Here is an 18,800-nt window from a genome sequence, read left to right on the forward strand (position 1 = left end):
GAGAACAGATCCCAAGGTTGAGGAGGCTGACCAAAGGCTGTTTCTAAACAGCATCTCTTGAAGTTGGCTGGAGCTGCACTAACATTTATGGCCAGTGCAGATCAGGATTGCTTTCGGCTGCAAGTAGGAGAAAACCTAGCTAACAGCGGCTTAAATCATAAGGGCATTTAATATCTATTTAACAAGAAGTCTGGAGGTAGACGGTTGCTGGCACTGGTCCAGCAGCTATCTCGGGCCACCAAAGACTTGGGATTGATCACCCACTTTGCTATCTTAAGGGTGCTATGCCTTTGCTGTCATGCTTGACCCTCATTATACACATCTGCATTAAAGGCAGGAAGGAAGGTGTGCGAGATGGGGGCATGATGGCGCCTCCTGCATCTTTCCCTTTCATTAGAAAAGCAAAAGCTCTCTCAGAAGGCCCTACAATCTTCCCTTTATGTCTTGTTGGCCAGAACTAGATCATATGCCCACCCTTAGGCCAATCACTGACAAAGGGGAATTGGAATACCATGAGACCAACTAGGACTCATTTCTTGGGCTTGGGAAATTGGCCTATGTTTCCTGAAATCAAGAGGTTTTCACCTACTACAAAATATGGCTTCCGGCAGGGGAAGAAAACGGGGAGCGGCTGGGTAGGTGATGAACCAGGGTCTGCTATTATGACCCCTTCAGAGGGCTGCCCTCACTCCAGGCTACTTGAGTGGCTCCCTTTCCATGGAATTCAGTAGAAACACATTCCTAGGTAGGAAGAGAGTATGTGTTTGGTCAAGGGCTTCACCTCTGCCTCCACTTCCAGGAGAACCACTGGATTGGGAGGCTAGAGTCTGAGTCATGGATCAAGCTCAGTCCTGACATTGGATACTGAACAAGTCAGTACACTCTCTGGGCCTCAGTTTCCATTAGGAAGGGGCCGGACTAGAGCATCTGTAAGGGCTCTAGAGTCATGAACACCCTTACCCCACTGACCCTTCATCTGCTTGGGCCAGATGCAGCCCCTGCCACATCCCCATGATGTCTTGGTTTAAAGTCTATTACATGGCCCACTCCCTGCTCCCATCTGGGTCTTAGCCATTTGCTGAAAGCCCTCTGAGACCTTTTCCCCACTGATATTTTTGCCTCTTATATTTTGTAAAGAGGTTCTACCCAAGACCCTTGATTTCCTTCTTCTTTGCATACATCAAACATTTGGGCCCAAGGTTAGCTGAACACATAATCCTGACCAGGATTGCTCTCTGAACTGTTTTGCCAGGGACTTATGACTCCACAAGGATCCCATGCATTCCAGGGTTCCTTATCCTTTGATCTGGAATTGGGATCCTTCCCTGTCCCTCTGAGCTGAGGACTTCCTTAGGGAAAGACCTGGACTGCCTCCTCTGGCAAAGCCAGTGAGCAGGGCATCTCCCTGGGACAGGAAAAGTCTTCCTTCCTCCCCACCATCCCTTACACACAAGAATAATGGATAATGAAACTTTTGCTCTGGACTTCAAGCAGGGAGTCAGCTCACTAGCACAGAGTCCAATTCTCAAAATGAATACGGACATTCCCTGGTAGGACCCTTGATGGCATGTTCTTGTTTGTGGAAATAAAGACCAAATGCTGGACTGTCTGGTTAAAAATTACACCTGGAAGTCCTATTCTTAGCTCAGAACTCCTTTTTCTGGGGTACTCTCTCCCCTGGTCCCACATCCTCTTAAAAGCCTTGTCTTCCAACCCACCAAAGAAGCTTCTTTTCACATTAAAAAAAATTCCATCATGATAAATCTTCCACATCATGGGATGGCTTTTGACATTCTCCGACAGAAAGCTTATCATTTCCTGCCCAAATCCTTGTGCTCCGATAGATATTCAGTTTACTTCCTGTGGTGTCCTGAGCCAGGATTCAGGTTCTCACTTCCCTGCCCCAGAAACGCCTTCCAGGCGCTTCCCCTGATATGCTCGTGCAAATGCCCACTTCTACTCTCAGAGACATAGGCCCACCCCACTGCTGGCAGTGTTAGAGTAGCATTTATGTCCCTGCTTCCAGCTATCAAGGGTAGAGAAATATGACAATTCAACCTCAGAACACCCTGTTATCCAATCAAGAAATTTTAATTAGTTTTTATATCTAAAAAGTTACCATGAACACAGTGAAAAAATTCCAACAGTACAAAAAAGTACTGAGACATGTCCCTCCACTTTAGACCTTGAAGCCTCCAGGCCCTTCCAGAAAGGCAACCATTGCCCAACATTTTCTTACATGTCCTTCCAGACATGTTACATATACAGTCAGCCCGCAGGGGTTGGCTCCAGGACCCCTGAGGGTACCAAAGCCTGCAGATGCGCAAGTCCCTTGTATAAAATGGCCTAGTACAGTTGGCACCCCCGTATCTGTGATCCTGCATGGTGGTTGGCTGAATATGCAGATGCAGAACTCGAGGATACAGAGGGCCAACTGTATACAAGCTTATGTAATAGGTATGTGTCCTCTTTATTACATCTGGGAGCATACGATACACATTTTCTGTCCTTGTTTCCACCCCTCCCCCTTAATTTATTTGGAGATCATTCCATTTCAGGACATATTAAATTTGACTTTATTTCTCCATTCAATAGTTAATTTTGTTTTTATTTTTTCATTTTTTATTTTTGGCTGCTCTGCAGCTTGTGGGATCCTAGTTCCCCGACCAGGGATTGAACCCAGGGCCCGGAAGGGAGAGCACCAAGTTCTAACCACTGGACCATCAGGGAATTCCCAATTTTGTTTATAAACTGAGGTAAAATTAAATTCAGTGAATTGCACAGATCTTAAGTGTACAATTCAGTGATTTAGACAACTGTATAAAAGGTGTAAGCAACACCTCATTTCCATCTCCTTAACCCCTGACGGTTCTCTTGCCCCTTCCAGGAATCTGCACCTTCTTGAGGCAACCACTGTACTGATTTCTGTCAGCATGGGTTGGTTTTGCCTGTTGAAATTCATGTAAATGGAATCATACAGTACCTACTCTTGTGTCTGATTTATTTTGTGCAACAAAATGCTTTAGAAATTCATTCCTGTTGTGTGTATCCATTCATTCTTTTTATTGTTGTTGCTAAGTAGTGTTCCATTGTATGAATATGCCACGGTTTGTTTATTCTCCTTTGATGGACGTTAGGTTTGCTCCAGTTGAGGGCTATCTGAATAAAGCTGTTATAAAATTCTCTGCATAAGTCTTTTTGTGGACATGTGTTTTCACTTCTCTTGGCTGTGTGCCTAGGAGTAAGCCTCAGTCTTTTTAAAAGCTGCATAGTATTCTATTGTAAGTGTATACCGTATAATAAACAAGACCCCTGTTGATGGGCATTTGGGTCATTTCCAATCTTTTGCTAGGACTGTAATAACATGTCTGTACTTAAATCTTTGTAAACATACCTGAGTAGAATACTTGCCTAGAATGGCATGCTGGATGAAAACATATATGTATTTAAATCTGGGACAGAGGGGAATTCCCTGGCAGTCCAGTGATTAAGGTTCTGCACTTTCACTGCTGAGGGCCCGGGTTCCACCCCTGGTTGGGGAGCTAAGATCCCACAAGCTGTGTGGCACCTCGGCCCCCCCACCCCCCCAAAAATATCTGGGACAGATATTGCCAACTTGCTTTCCAAAAAGGCTATGCCAATATATATTCTCAAGAACTGTGCATGAGGAATCCCTGGTGGTGCAGTGGTTAAGAATCCGCCTGCCAATGCAGGGGTTCGAGCCCTGGTCCAGGAAGATCCCACATGCTGTGGAGCAACTAAGCCCGTGCACTGCAACTACTGAGCCTGCGCTCCAGAGCCCGTGAGCCACAACTACTGAGCCCGTGTGCCACAACTACTGAAGCCCGTGCGCCTAGAGCCTGTGCTCCACAACAAGAGAAGCCACCACAATAAGAAGCCCACGCACTGCAATGAAGAGCAGCCCCCAGTCGCCGCAACTAGAGAAAGCCAGCAACGAAGACCCAATGCAGCCAAAAAAAAAAAAAAAAAAAGAAATGTGCATGTGGCCATATTCTCACATATCCTGAATAACTCTGTATATAATCAAATTTCTCAATCATTGCTACTCTGATAGTTGCAAAATGCTATCTCATGATTTTCATTCTCATTTCTTTAAACTGCAAGTAACATTTATAATTTTTTCACATATTTATAATCCATTTGTGTATCCTTACTGGGGGGGTAAACTCCTTTTTTCCTATTTTTAAGAGTTTTTTAAAAAGGCCTTTTCTTATTCACTTATAAGAACTCTTTATATATTAAGGAAATTAGTCATTTGTCGTAAGAATATTTATAGTGTATGCTAAAATATGGTAAAACTCTGTTTATTCTTCTTTTTAATCCTCCCCACCTCCTGCCCCCAGCTATTATCACATATTTTTCCATAAGAATTTCTGAATCAGCTTCTCTAGTTCCAAAAAAAACCTGGTTGGCAGTTTACCTCTCTGACTATCTCTTTGCTACTCTGCCTCACTCTCCAGGGTTTCCTGACCTCAGCACAACTGGCATTTCAGACCAAATAAATCTTTGTTGTAGGAAGCTGTCTATGCACTGCAGGATGTTCAGCAGCATCCCGGCATCCATTCACCGAAGACCAGCAGCAACCCCGCACTTCCCACCCCCCCGTTGTGACAATGAAAAATGTCTCCAGGCATCCCCAAATGTCTAAGAACCACTGACTCACTCTGATCTAACTACACAGGCCTCTTTGCTGCTCCTAGAGCACACCAAGTACACTCCTGCCCCATCACCTCCTTTAAATCTCTGCTCAAATGTTACTACTAGTCAGCCTGTTTTAACTTATAACTCCCCACCCACCCCACACTCTCTATAATGTCTTTGATTTTTCTCTATTGCATTTTTCATCTAGCGTACTATATAATTTACTTCTTTACTTCTTTATCTTGTTTGTCTATCTCTCTCCTATCTTTAAGACTGTAAGCCCCATGAAGGCAGGGATTTTTGCCTGTTTCGTTCAATCCTGTATTCCCTGTGCCTAGAACACACCTGGAACACAGTAATGGCTCAATACACATTATGAATCTAAATGAATCAGAACAGGTTTATAGATTAGGTTAGATGAGAAATGACATCTTTATAATATTGATCCATGCTACACAACAAAATGTCATTTTTTCATATATTAAACTTTTATGTCCTCCTGTAAAGTTTTCAAGTTTCTTACAAATAAGATATATTAAATGTTTTTTGCAGTAAACATTTGCCCAGCCTGTTTTTCCCCATTTGTGGACTTGGGAAGCCAAAATACCTGACTCAAAAGGGGTGAGGACAGGCTGCCAGCTGCTTCCCTGGCCAGTGACCCTTGGGCCTGGCGTCATGTCTAGAAGCCCTTGCTGTCTCTCTTGCCCATCACCCAGCCCAGAGTGCTTCCTCCTGGCAGGGCCTCCACTGCGGCTGATGGCACTCCCTAGGTATCCATCTCTTGTCCACCTCCCTGAGGGGCGCCAGCTAAGGGATATTGAAGTGATATCGCTCAAGACAATCCCACTGTGTGGGGACTCCCCAGAGACCCAAGGGCTCACCTCTGAGCTCTCGTGTGGGGCAGGTGACAGACACACTGAGGGTGACTTCACCTTTCCTGGCCAGCTCCCTAGCCTAACAGGAGGGGCCTGTGCTAGGGGACAGATTGTCCAGCAGAGTAGGGGTATTGGAGAAGAGGCCTGTCCTTGACAGGCTCTGAGAGGAGAGAAAGAGGGGGCTTCCTTCCTGTCCTCTGTTTCCCCAGACCCTTCCAGATGGGCCCCTACTCCCCACCTTGCACTGCACTCCCGCCCAGGTCTGAAGTATAGGAGTGGTGGTGAGACCTGAGGCACAGCCGAGCTCTGGACTTCCTCCCTGGGTGTGGTCTCTCACCTGTGAAACAATGACCCTTCTATGGTCTGAGAGCTCTGGGCTGGGCACAGGGTGGGCACTTGGTGAAGGGGCTGCTCTTATTTTATCAGGCATCACTGCCGCTCCTGGGGTCTCCTTTTTGGCAGGGCCTATGAGGATGCTCATCAAGACCACATGAGCCCCAGGTCCACCCCAAGGTCACCCTGACTGTGCCCAAGGTAGCCTCCAGATGGATCTGAAGTTGTGACTCAGTACCACCCAGGGGGAGGAGTGAGACCTTGAGAAGCAGGAAGCTTCAAAACGATTACAGGCCCCCCTCCTTTTGCATAAGTCAACATAAAATAAGATGATGCTTGTGAGGTAAGACCAGAGGCCCTGACTGCTGGTGTACAAAGTGCTGTGTGGTGTCCTGCCTGCCCTGTCCCCAGCCGGGCCTTACACTGTGCCTGGGACCTCCCGGGGGTGGGAGTGGGGCAGCAGCCTTGCTCAGAGCCCAGAGCGGAGCCGGTGGACAGGCCTGGGCTGTCTCAGAGGGCTGGCGGGGCCTGAAGCTTGCTGGGAGGCAGGGAGGCTGGGCGGGGGGGGGTGGGCTCCTGCCCACTGTGGGGCTGCGGCAGTGTCCCATGGTTCACCACTTCACATTTATAGCTCCAGTGCTTCTCAGCTTACTGTCCCTGCGGTGGGAGGCCCGGCTCTCTGGAAACCGCAGCCGTGGGTAGTTGGATGCCTGCCTGAGTGCTGAGCTGTGAGGGAGGCTCACAAGTTTCCCAGGACGGTGGGCCTCAGCCCCAGCCCCCGCCTCAGGCTTGCCCTGGTCTCTTCCTAGAATCTGGCTGGAGGCTGGAGGGAGCTGCCAAGGTATTGAGGGTCCATCACCCTGTTGGCCCTCTGTGAGAAGCAGGAATCTTGCCAAAGAGTGGGGTGCTCCCTAAGGCTCCAGTGGGACTCTGGGACAAAGGAGCTAATGGAGGAGGTGAGGATGAGCCAGAATGAGGCTCACAGAACAGGGCTGGGGTGCCTGGAGCTTCTTTTTTAAAAATAAATAATTAATTAATTTTTGGCTGCGTTGGGTCTTCGTTGCTGCGTGGGCTTTCTCTAGTTGCGGTGTGCGGGCTTCTCATTGCGGTGGCTTCTCTTGTTGCGGAGCACGGGCTCTAGGCACGTGGGCTTCAGTAGTTGTGGCTCACAGGCTTAGCTGCTCCGAGGCATGTGGGATCTTCCCGAACCAGGGCTCGAACCCGTGTCTGCTGCATTGACAGGTGGATTCTTAACCGCTGCGTCACCAGGGAAGTCCCCAGAGCTTGATTCTTGATGAGCACACAGGAAGCATGGAGTTGCTGCTCTCCAAACCAAACTTCTCACCCTGCGAGAAATTCATCGTGGCGTGGCCCTCAGCAGACCCGTGCAGCAGGTCTGGCTCTGTTTGGCCAGGGAGGGGTCTGAAGCTGGGAGAGGGTGGGAGGTAGGCGACCTGCCTAGATGCTGGCAGCCGAGGAGGAGGAGCCAGGCCCAGGCCCAGCACCGCGACAGTGACACCAAAGCCCCGTTCTCTTCACTGCGCCATGCAGACCTCGAGTTTTGTCTGAACTAGGGAGAGGGGCCCTGCTGGCTTGACAGAGACCTGGGAGGAGCACGGCCTGGCTCCTGTACCCCTAGCTGTGAAGCTGCCCTGCTCTGGCTCAGTTAAGGGGCTGACTCCCTGCCCTGCCCCTCCTCCACCCCCCCCCAAGGCCTGGGCCCTGACAAGGGTAGGTCAGGGAGGGAGGGAGACTGGGGCCGGCATGAAACAGGCCTCTGGGGCGTCTGGAAGCTCTCACCCTGCAATCGAGGGAAACCCCAGAGAGCAAACAGGGGAGGGGATGGGGGCAGGTAAGGCCATGATTACCGGGTGCAGTGTAGAGGGGCCCTGTGGGAAGGCAGGGCCCACCTTGGGGAGGTGAGGCAGGATGGCAGTTACCTAAAAACAGAGCTGATTTTCATAGAAATAGAACACCTATTGGGTGTGTTTCTTTTTTAAAGTTTGGCTTTATTTCGGTGTTCCCTTCCTCAGCAAACATCCCTAGCATGCCAGCCCTTGGTGGTTTCAGCCAGGTGACTTGGGCAGCTGGCTGGTTCAGGTCATGGTGCCCTTTATCTGGGACTCTGAAGCAAAGAGCAATTCAGTTCTACATGTACTGACCCCTGCTAAATGCCTGCCCTGTGCTGAGAGACAGGGTCACAGGGAAGAATCGGGTTCTGTCCCTGCCCCCAAAGGGGTACCCAAGTAAACAATCCTCCCACTGATTGTATAGGAGCAGACGGGGTTAACTCAGCTTGTGTGACTCAGGAAAGCCTTCCCAGGATCTATCCTAGGCATACTTTTGAAGGATGAATAATTTTTCAGACTCTCCTTTTTTCTTGCAACAAACAGCAAGCAGGGACTTCCCTGGTGGCGTAGTGGTTAAGAATCTGCCTGTCAATGCAGGGGACACAGGTTTGATCCCTGGTCCGGGAAAATCCCACATGCTGCGGAGCAACTAAGCCCGTGCGCCACAACTACTGAGCCTGCGCTCTACAGCCCGCGAGCCACAACTACTGAAGCCCACGCGCCACAACTACTGAAGCCCACGCGCCTAGAGCCCATGCTCCGCAACAAGAGAAGCCACCGCAATGAGAAGCCCGCGCACCGCAACGAAGAGTAGCCCCCGCTCGCCGCAACTAGAGAATGCCCGCGTGCAGCAACGAAGACCCAACACAGCCAAAAATAAATAAATTTAAAAACCCCCAAAAAACAAAACAAACAGCAAGCAGCCACTACGTGCCAGGTGTCAAACTAGTAACAAAGAGACAGGACACAGGCCCTGCCCCCAAGAAGTCTAGTAGGAGAGTCATGTGAATGGTGACAATAATGTCTTAAATGTCAAAATAGAAGTACAAGATGCATCAAAGGCCTGAGCAAGGAACTGTCCGTTCTTCCTGTGGGACACGAGAGCAAGGGTCCGTGCAAGGAGCTGGCTGAGGCAAGGAGCTGTGTGCTGCAGAAAGTTGTGCTAAGACAGGTACTGGGATTGGGCTTTCTTGGGCTCAAGTGCTTAGCAAGTTGCCGGGCGTGTGAAACCACCAAGCAGCAGCTGGGAGCAGGCCTGGTGGTTTCAGGCAAGCTGCCTATGGACGAGCCGTGTGATCTGAGGGAGTCTGACAAGTGGGTTCCAGCTCCCACTCCTTCACATATGGACTGGGTGGCCTGGAGCCCCACACTTTACCTCTCCGCGCTCCATTTCCTCATGTCTAAAGTGATGATTACGAGATGTGAGTAAATGGGATGGTACATGTGAAGGACCTCCGACAGAGCCCAGGCCTGCCTGCAGTTTATGGATAAACGGGAGCTAGCCTATCTCCCCCCCAGGGTTCCCTGGAGGCAGGACTGGGTGTGTGGGGCCACGTGGAGGAAGGGGCAGTGGGGCTCCAGGTCTGTGAGGAGGGACCCAACCCCACTCTTGCTCTGTTAGGGGCGTCTTCGTGGCGCTGAGAGGTGGTGTTCTTTGGTGGATCCCAAGATGGGGAGGGGGCCTTAATTAGCCTAGGCCTGGTTAGTCACAGGGGCTGCCTGTGTAAGCCCAGCTGGCTTGTGCTCCCTTGGTTTCCTTTTTCTCGTCTTTTCTAAATTAGGCCCCTTTGGGCAATGGCAATGCCAGCTTATCTGTGACAACTGTGCCCAATAGCCAGGGCTTGGCCTATCTGACCCTGGGACCCTGGGAAGGGTCTGGGGGAGAGCAGCATTCAGGAATCTTCTAGAGTGCAGAGGCTCTGAGATGGGCCTGACCAAGGGAGGCTGGCCTGCTCCAAGGGTGGTGCTCCCTCAGCTCTCCAGGCCCCTGGCTCAGGCCTGAGGCTCAGGTTGGGCAAAGCATCACAAGTATCGGGGGTCTTTTCAAGAGCCCAGTGTTGACCTGGCCTTCGTGCAGGCTGCCCCGAGAGGGGCTCCACCAAGACGAGCCTTGTGAAAAGCCGGTTACCTGACAGTGCTTGGTGTCTAAAATAGAATCTGGAGAAGCAGCAAAGCCTTTAATTCAATGTGTCTCAGCAGCGGGTCGGTGTGAGGATAACTATGATCTGACTGGTCTTGAGTTATAATTACGGAGTCAGAATAAAAAATTACAGGCATTGTGTGGGCTTGTTTTAAATATAACGTAATCCATACCATCCTCTCTCTTATTTGCTAGATTTGAGGTGGAGTCTTTGGCCGTTGGCACAGGTTCTGCCTGACATGTAGCAGATAAAAATGGCCCTTGCCCAGTGAAAAGGGCACAGGAGGCCTCCCCAGACGCCTAATGTTTCCAACTGCCCACAGCCCGTAACCCACAAGCCCACGTGCGCATGGGTCTGTGCAGGCCTCTTTGTTGTTCACATTATCTGTGTGCTGCACCTCCACAACCAACCTCCCTGTCACCAGCCTCCCCCAGCCAGTCTACCACAAACATCTTTGTAAAACACAGTCTTGAGGCTTAAGAAACCCATTAATGGTGCCCCTCTGTCTATAGGGTAAATCCAAACTCCAAGTCCTTTCAGGTCTTGGCCCCAAACCACCTTTCAGCATCATATCTGGGAACGAACAGCCAAAGAACAGAGGTGAAGGGCCCTGGGTTCCAACTGTGGAGGATTAAACTCAGGCTCCACGTCTCATGCGCTGAGTGAGAGACTGGGCAGGTTACCCCATCTGTGTGCTTTAGCTCCCCACTATCATAGGTTGTGAGGATGGAATGAGATAACACACTCCTGGGGTGACCCCAGGCAGGTCCCTTTTCTCACTGAGTCTCAGTTTATCTATTAAAAGGAAGCAACAGACACACTGCTTTTCAAATAAGTAAATTTTTAAAAAAATGATATTTTTTCATGTAGCTGTGTGTAGTGAGATAAGCGTGTGTTTTTTTTGTTTGTTTGTTTTAGGCATGTGTTATTGGTTCAACCTTTCTGGAAAGCAAAATAGAAAGACTAAAAACATGTTTATACCCCTATGAGTATGAATTTAATCTAAGGGAAAATTCAAAATGTGGACAAAGATTTATACTTAAAAGATGTTTACCTCAGCGTTTTTTTTTTCAGTGTGTTTTTACATTCTTGAAAAATGAAAAAACATAAACGCCCAACATTTGGATAATAGTAGGTATTTATGGTGTGTCCACTCAAAACTCTTATTCAGGAATTAAAAGTGTTTATGAAGAATATTTTGGGACTTCCCTGGTGGCACAGTGGTTAAGAATCTGCCTGCCAATGCAGGGGACATGGGTTCAAGCCCTGGTCCGGGACGATCCCACATGCTGCGGAGCAACTAAGCCTGTGCGCCACAACTACTGAGCCTGCGCTCTAGAGCCCGTGAGCCACAACTACTGAGCCCATGTGCTGCAATTACTGAAGCCTGCGCACCTAGAGCCCATGCTCTGCAACAAGAGAAGCCACCGCGATGAGAAGCCCATGCACAGCCACAAAGGGTAGCTCCCGCTCGCCACAACTAGAGAAAGCCTGCACGCAGCAACGAAGAGCCAATGCAGCCAAAAAAAAAAAAAAGAAGAATATTTCATTATGTTGAAAATACTTATATCTAATTTAAAGTGAATAAAGCAGATACAAAATTGTATATACTATATGATCTTGGTGATAATAAAAATATACACAACCATAGGAAAAAATGTTGAGATGGAAATATAACAGCAGTTATCTTTGATGACTCTGTAGTATTGCATTTCCTTCTTTACTGTTTTCTGTATTTTTCAAATATTTAAAAATGGGCATATGCACTTCTTATATAATAAGAGTTTTTAAAACAGCTGAGCGTTGGACTTCCTTGGTGGCGCAGTGGTTAAGAATCCACCTGCCAGCTCAATATCAAAAAAACAAACAACCCAATCCCCAAATGGGCAGAAGACCTAAATAGACATTTCTCCAAAGAAGACATACAGATGGGCAACAAACACATGAAAGAATGCTCAACATCACTAATCATTAGAGAAACGCAAATCAAAACTACAGTGAGGTGGTGGGATGAATTGGGAGATTGGGATTGACATACATACACTAATATGTATAAAATGGATAACTAATAAGAACCTGCTGTATAAAAAGTAAATAAAATAAAATTCAAAAAAACAAACAAACAAAACTACAATGAGGTATCATCTCACACCAGTCAGAATGGCCATCACCAAAAAATCTACAAACAATAAATACTGGAGAGGGTGTGGAGAAAAGGGAACCCTCTTGCACCGTTGGTGGGAATGTAAATTGATACAGTCACTGTGGAGAACAGTATGGAGGTTCCTTAAAAAACTAAAAATACAATTACCATATGACCCAGCAATCCCACTACTGGGCATATACCCTGAGAAAACCATAATTCAAAAAGAGACATGCACCACAATGTTCACTGCAGCACTATTCACAATAGCCAGGACATGGAAGCAACCTAAGTGTCCATCAAAAGATGAATGGATAAAGAAGATGTGGCACATATATACAATGGAATATTACTCAGCTCATAAAAAGAAATGCAATTGAGTTATTTGTAGTGAGGTGGATGGACCTAGAGACTGTCATACAGAGTGAAGTAAGCCAGAAAGAGAAAAACAAATACTGTATGCTAAAACATCTATATGGAATCTAAAAAAAAAAAAGGTTCTGAAGAACCTAGGGGCAGGACAGGAATAAAGACGCAGATGTAGAGAATGGACTTGAGGACACGGGGAGGGGGATGGGTAAACTGGGACGAAGTGAGAGAGTAGCATGGACTTATATATACTACCAAATGTAAAATAGATAGCTAGTGGGAAGCAGCCACATAGCACAGGGAGATCAGCTCCATGCTTTGTGACCACCTAGAGGGGTGGGATAGGGAGAGTGGGAAGGAGATGCAAGAGGGGATATGGAGATATATGTATACGTATAGCTGATTCGCTTGGTTATATAGCAGAAAATAACACAACAATGTAAAACAATTATACTCTAATAAAGATGTTAAAAAAAAAAAGCAAACAAAAAAGAATCCACCTGCCAATGCAGGGGACATGGGTTTGAGCCCTGGTCCGGGAAGATCTCACATGCTAAGGAGCAACTAAGCCTGTGCACCATGACTACTGAAGCCCGTGTGCCTAGAGCCCGTGCTCCACAAGAGAAGCCACCGCAATGAGAAGCCTTCGCACTACAACGAAGAGCAGCCCCTGCTCGTTGCAACTAGAGAAAGCCCGTGTGCAGGCCCTGCTCATTGCAACTAGAGAAAGCCCGCGTGCAGCAAGGAAGACCCAACACAGCCAAAAATTAATTAATTAATTAAAAAAAAGAGAAACAGCTGAGTGTTAAGAATATTAGATGAAAGGGTAGAAAACTTGATGTTTGAGTTCCTGTCTGGCTTTTAACAATCTCTTGGATTCTAATGTGCTAGGACCATCCATGGAGTCTCAGAGGTGACTGCAGGAGCCCAAACTCTCAAGGCCTGTCTGCCTCTGTGACAAGTGGCAGCAGGCAGGTCCGGAGCCTGGATTCAGCAACCCACCAATCACGGGGGTTCATCAAGGGCACCTGCACAGCTTCCCTTGAGGTCAGCTGCCTTTCTGAAATCTTCCCAAGTGCCCATGAACCTTCAAGGCCATTGGCAGTGGAGCAGTGTGCCAGCCCCCCGTCCCTGCCACACTATGGAGTGCTGGGGGCTCCCTATCCACTTGGGGCCAAGTGGGTTTTGTGCCTGAGAGGTGAGCTCTTTCTGCCACTTCAGGCAAGGGGCTCACTGGAGCAGGAAGGCAGGTCAAGCTGCTGTCACTGCTGTGGGCCCCTCTGCTGTCCACACATCTGGACTCTGGGGGCCCCACTCACTGGCTCTGTCAGACCACACATTCCCAACTGCCAGGATGTGCACGTCTGTTTGGCGAGTTGTCCTGAGGCTGGAGAGCCTGGAACACATCATTGGAGGAGATCACTGAGGGACAGCCTGGTCATTACCAGCTGTTCCTCGGGAGGTCAGCCCAGATGAGCCCGCTTTGTCTGAGTTCACTGGGGAGGGAGGGAGGCCTTAGAGGCCAGGGGCCAGTGTCCAGGTCCAGCCAGCAGCTTGTCAGGGCTCGTCTAGGACCTTCATAAATCAGCCATATGTCTGCCCAGTTAGAAACCAGAGAAAGACAGGATTCAGAGGCTGAAAGACTGAGACAGACAGGCTTAGAGAATGAGGCCGACACTCAGTCAGTGAGAGGCAGGGAGGTGGAGAGAGACAGACACACAGGGCCGGTGACGCAGCAGGAAGGCCATCGCAAGAGTGGACCAGTACCTACAACAGGCTCATCCTCGATGCAGTCAGGGAAACGCACACTGGAGTAGCAATGTGCCACTCCACACCTCCTAAATTAGCACACATTAAGGAAATGGTAACATCTCATGCTCCCGTGGCTGTGGAAAAAGCTGCTTAAACACAGTCAGTGGCCCCATAAATTAGCACAGCCTTTTAAGGAAGGAATTGGGCAATACGGCTCTAGAGCTATTTTAAACGTTCATCCCATTTCCCGTGGTAATTCCACTCCTGGGAATGGGTTGCAAGGAAATAATAAACAGAAAAATAACAGCTTTGTACATAAAAGGTGATGACTGCAGTGCTATCCACATGTCCAACATGCTATAGTATGGCTGCTGTGAATATTTTTGCAAATAGGGAATACGAAAACCATGGTATGTGCAAATAAACAAAAATAAAACTATCTGTACATAAAAAGTAATAATTACATAAAACAGCCACCTGGATGCTTGGGTGGCCCACCGTACCTGGTGAAAGGTGCTCCTTGACTCCTGACACACTCCTGTCTTCCCAAGGGACCTACCCTGTCGCTCCCTGTCTGGAGCTCTCCAACTGTGAAGCCTAAGACTGGTTGGGAGACCAGTCTCAGCTGAGGCTGCCCACCTGGCCAGCTCACTCTGGTGGCCCCAGGGAGTCTGGGTGATGCCCACTGAGTCACTCCAAGGTTATGATCAAGAAGCCAAACCAGAACAGACATGGTAGAGTTGGATCTTCATTTAAGAAAAGGCATAAAGTGATTTTGCAGGCTCTGAAGTGCCTTGCTATTTGTAAGCACAGCAATCTGTTTAAGCAGCTGAAGTCCGGACTCCCAGCGGAAGCAACACGGGGTGAAGGCAATTTATAACAGACTGAAGGCAAAGGGAGGGAGGGGTCGTGGGGTCACCCCTCCTGGCCTGCCCCAACGGTAGGCACAGGTCTGATTCTGAACTTGAATCTTCCCGTTTACATCTTCCCCTAGCTCCTGGAGGCCATCTCAGAATCACTGGGCGGGATTTCAGTAAATCATGGGTGAATAAAAAGAAGGGGAAACGACCATGTAGTATATGAGTGAGCGTCTGTCACCGAGCAATTCTGTCTTTCTTCAAAGTCTGTATGGCTTTCCAAATGTGCCCTTAATTGTGCTCTAGAGAAGCTACACCCCCTGCTTACTGCCAGGGGATGCCCTGCCTCACAGGGGCTGAGAACATTCAGTAATCATACCTGTGTCCAGACAAACCTAGCCTTGTTCATTCGGTCTAGGCATAGCTACTGAACACAGAGGCTTTGTGATAGTCCCTGTCCTTGATGTGCTTTCAATCTCATGGGAGAGACAGGAGTAAACAATGAGAGTAATTTAAAGAGCAATCACATGGGTGCCGTAAAAAGAGGGAGCTGCAGTGGGGAGGGACAACACTCAGGAAGTGGGCTCAGGGTGGGATGGAGGGGAGGTGGAAATGGAGCAGGGCCTTGAGGACAGGCAGGATTTTACCTGGCAGAAGGATCATCAGAGGGCCAAGGGTAAATGTGAGAGTTCACCTGGCCTCCCCCAGTTCCTCACCCTTGAACCTGCCAAAGACCTGGACTCACCACCAGCCAATCCTGCCCAGACTGACAGACGGCAGTGGCAGTCTCAGTCTGAGTCCAAACTGCTGAGGGTCCTGAAATTCATCCTGACCATTCATTCATTCTCTCACTCATGTTTACCACAAACACTTATTACACACCTGATCTGTGCTAGGTGTCATTACAGGCTTTTGGGGATATAGTGACAAACAAGTCAGGGTCCTTGCCTTTCCAGTGGGGAACCCAGACAGTAAACCAGCAACAAATAAAATAAATTCGCATTGTGGAAAGTGCTACAGAAAAATGTGAAATAAGGGTTGGGGGTATTTAATCAGTAAAATCAATATTTTATGTAATACCTAACTGATGTGAAGAGGCAAATCATTAAAAAATCTGGGGAAGAGCATTCTAGGCAGCATACATGGAAAGTGCAAAGGCCCTGAGGCAGGAATAAACTTGGCATATTTAAGGATTAGCATGAAGGCAAATAAAGTGAAAAGGAATTGCGGGTAAGGGGAGTGATAGGAGGTGAGATCAGAGAGGCAATGGGGAGCCCGGCCTGGTCATGATGTTGGTTCCTGGGAATCACAGCATCTCTTGCATCACAGCCAGGCTCCCGCCTTGAGTTAAAGAGGTCTCAGGATTGGACGCAGGCCCTGCACACTAATGTGCTTGACAGGGTGTTGGTACATGACACACCCTCATCCAGAAGTGCCCACTTGGTCACACAAGGACAATGGATAAGCCACACCTGGTGTATCGTCCTCACAGAACACCAGGTCCTGCAGCTGCTTTGGCTTCACCTTCTCCCATTCCTCTGTTCCTCCTCTTGATTCTTCAGGGAGTGGCGCTGGAGTCCCAGCGTAAGTTGGAAAGAGGGCACAGCAAGTGTGCTTTCAGGAGTGAGCACAAGCACAAAGTGGCCATAGCACAGAGCGCCTAGAGGGACCTGGTGGCAGAGATGCCAGAGAGCTGAAGGCCAGGCCAGGCGTAGCACAGGAGGTGCAGAAGCACTGAAAGTGTCTGAGGGAGAGGGGAACGAAAAGAGTGAAACGTGTTTCACAAAACATAATTTTGGTCGCATGCTGGAGATGGATCAGAAGAGAGAAAAGGAAAACCAGGCAGAGAGATGACAAAACTCTGAACTAAGGCAATGGCTGGTCTCAAGAGACAAAACAGACAGATCCACTGGACTGACTTGTATGAGGGTGTAATAGTGAGAAGTCAGAAGTAACAGATTTCTGCCTGGCAGCTGGGCAGATGACGTTATTCACTGAGGAAACGCAGGCAGAGGTGTGTGGGAATATGCCCGAAATTATGGGGTGGAGTTGGGACAGGAGGCAGATGGGCCAGTTTTGGACATTTTGAGTAGAAGATGAATCTAGGCCGTCAAGAGCAAGATGTCCAGGCCAGTTGCTCAGGAGAGACGTCTGGGTGGGAAGGCCGTCAGCTCTCAGGCAGCAGTTGGCACCATGAGTGCCGGGGTGAGGTATGCACAGTGAGAAAAGAAGGCTGAGGAAAGAACTCTGGGGACCGCTGATGTCTGCAGGGTTTCAGGGGCAGGGAGAGGACTCAGTGAAAGAAGACGGGGCCAGAGTGCAGCTCATGGAAGCCAATGGGGGAGAAAATTTCCAGAAGGGGATGGTCCTTGGGGTCAAATGCTACAGAGGGGTCAGGGAAGATGTGGACCAAAGACGCCACTGGATATGACACTGGGAAGAGCAGGCAGAGACTTTGGGAAGGCTCTCTAGCCCTCTCTTAGAGCACAGCAAACGCTAGTGGCGAAGAGCACAGCAGAGGAGCCGGCCTGGGTTTGGGGCTTGGCTCCTCTTCCTCCTGGCTGGTAACCTGGGGTAAATCACTTAACCTTTCTATGCCCCAGTGTTCTGATCTACCACATGCAGATGTGAGGAACAGGAGTGCTTTGAACGGTGCCTGGGGGAGAGTGAGTGCTCAACGCGTGTTGGGTGCTCTCCAATAATCAAGGCGAAGGGAATGTGAAACACGAGAGTGTCGCCTTAAATCAGTGTGGGCACACAACACGAAGATACTGTGACTTTCCAAGATGAACACGGCTAGGGCCGCATCCTGAATCACAGGGCCTTAGTCTAGACATCGAAGCATCCCCAGGGTGTTCTGAAAGTCCAGAGATGAGAATGCAATCTGGGGATGGAAGACGGGAAGTGGCTGCGGCAGTGCCACCTGGAGTGTCCCGCTGCAGGGGAGGACCCGGGTGCTTGTGGAGCTCTGGTCGCTCTCAGTAGTGGTCACCCCTGAAGGCCAATGAGCTGGATTTTCTGTTAACAACTGTCACCTCAGGCCTGGCGTCAGGCCTCTGTGCCGCTTGGCATTCCCTTGAGGTCTCTGCTGGGCTAAGGATCAGCCTTTGCTGCCGTGCGGGGATTGCCTGACCTCTGCTGTCCACTGTCTGTCATGGCACAAACTCAAAGATGGTCACGGACTCACAGGATGCACTTTTCTCCAACCTTCTGGACAGTGACTTTCAATATTAACATATTTTACACTGTGACAATACAGAAAAGTTTCACAAAGAAATTCTTACCTTTACTATGTGTGAACACTCTGATATATTCTACATTTTTCTATTTTTATTTCATTAATAAGAAAAATGCTGATTACAATCCACTAAATTGATGTCACAGCCCCAGGCTTTCTCATGGAGTTCAAAAAACATTCCCTTAAGGAACTAAATTAGTGCCTCGTTTCCCAAACATCGGTCAGTGTATTCCATATTACTTTCAAACTTCTGGCCACACCCAAGGCCGATTGTTTACGGAATCTGATTATTTTTTCTTTAAATCAATTCATTTAAACATTTAAAAATGCCTACTATAGGGCTTCAATGGTAGCGCAGTGGTTGAGAATTTGCCTGCTAATGCAGGGGACACGGGTTTGAGCCCTGGTCTGGGAGGATCCCACATGCCGCGGAGCAACTGGACCCATGAGCCACAACTACTGAGCCTGCGCGTCTGGAGCCTGTGCTCCGCAACAAGAGAGGCCGCGATAGTGAGAAGCCCGTGCACCCGTGCACAACTAGAGAAAGCCCTCGCACAGAAACAAAGACCCAACACAGCCA

The 18,800-nt window shown here is 48.7% G+C and overlaps 1 protein-coding gene across 1 annotated transcript in view; it reads right to left on the reverse strand.

Moving 5' to 3' along the window:
• Positions 1-18,800, reverse strand: part of C19H17orf100 (chromosome 19 C17orf100 homolog) — a 68,903-nt gene that overhangs the window by 42,509 nt on the left and 7,594 nt on the right. The window lies entirely within an intron of this gene.

This window comes from Delphinus delphis, chromosome 19 (genome assembly GCF_949987515.2).
Source record: "Delphinus delphis chromosome 19, mDelDel1.2, whole genome shotgun sequence".
NCBI lineage: Eukaryota > Metazoa > Chordata > Mammalia > Artiodactyla > Delphinidae > Delphinus > Delphinus delphis.